General features: G+C 40.8%; 1 pseudogene; it reads right to left on the reverse strand.

Moving 5' to 3' along the window:
• Positions 1-243: 243 nt before the first annotated feature.
• Positions 244-1,271, reverse strand: LOC114490956 (annotated as a pseudogene).
• Positions 1,272-1,472: the final 201 nt, after the last annotated feature.

Consider the following 1,472-nt stretch of genomic DNA (forward strand, 5'->3'; position numbering starts at 1 on the left):
GATCCAGCTTACCTCTAATTTCTTAATAATGTTGTAAAAGAATGTAAAGTATATTCTACATTGGTTAATTATTAGATTTTATTTATTTTGATTTACATGGAATCATTGGTGTAATTATTTATATCTACATTGGAAACTCAAATATTTCAGTTAATGTTTTCATGCCTCTTTTTATTTCAAAAATGATAGGGAGTTTATTAACATAGCAAGAAATTTAAGCCATCATGGTTAGCGCAAAAGACAAGATATGAGATATAGTCTTGATCTGAAATGGAATGGATTCCTTGCTCAAATCAAGAGAAGCATTATTAATAAAACATAATGTGTGCATTACAGATGAACTAAAATTATTATTTTTTGTCTTGGTTCAAGTTTAATAGAAACTACAAAAGATAAAAGGTTATGCCCCAGTACTGTACACCTCAGCTGGCCTGCCTCATAAGTTCAGGCCATTTCCTCTGCAAAAAGAAAGGCTGGCCTCCCCAAGCTGGGCAGGAAAGGCCTGCCCTGTCCCAGACCACATCTGGTCTAAGTCTGAGATCTTGTGTTTTAAGCGTGACAATAGTGAAAGAGAGGTTTTGTTCTCATGGCTCTACACTGCCACCATGACCCTATAATGGCCCGGTGCTCACTTCTGCTTAGAGAAATATTCTTTGCTCTTAGGGACATCAGGCTTGATGGCATCACTGCCAGGTTTCCAGCCAGCTGGGCACACTTCCCTGTGTTTGTCAGTGAACTGGAAAGCCTGAACTCATCTCAGAGTCTCGTCCACAGAGTGGCCAACAAGAAGGTGGTTTACAGTGATCTGGCAAAGGATACCTTTATCATCCAAGATAAAGGGGCCCCTGCACAAGATGCCTTCATCAGCCTTTAAGACATCATAGTCCTGAGCAATGGTGCACTTAGGGTCTGACACCAAGGGAATGTTCATGGGTCCCAGTCCTCCTCATTTCCTGGGTGTGTTGATCCACGCCCCATGACAGAAGTGAGAATCCACAGAAGCACCCATCACTTGGCAGTTGGGTTTCTTAAATTCTTCCATCCTATCGCTGAAAACAATGATCTCCACGGGGCACAAAAAGGTAAAGTCAAGAGGATAGAAGAAGAAAACTACACATTTTTCTCTGTAGTCTGATAGGCTGTTATCTTTGAACTGACCATCTGGCATAGCGGCCGTGGCTTTTTAAAATTGGACAGGGTGCCCAATTTTAGCATTTCCTGAAGACATCTTGCTATCTGCAGCTCTGAGACACAAATACCAAGACCAGCTGGTCGGGAAAAAGACCCGCCAAACTAAAATTATTAAATAACCTAAAGTTAAATTCATTTCCCATTCCAGAAATATAAATACTACAGGTATTTTTCACTTTGCCATTAGGAGGTTAGGAAGGATAGAAGGAGAGAGGGACTGAGAGAGAGAGGGGCTGCCTTTCCCTAACAATCTTAGAATCTATAACAGTTGAGAGAGGAAA

Source organism: Phyllostomus discolor, chromosome 2 (assembly GCF_004126475.2).
Source record: "Phyllostomus discolor isolate MPI-MPIP mPhyDis1 chromosome 2, mPhyDis1.pri.v3, whole genome shotgun sequence".
Classification (NCBI taxonomy): Eukaryota; Metazoa; Chordata; class Mammalia; order Chiroptera; family Phyllostomidae; genus Phyllostomus; species Phyllostomus discolor.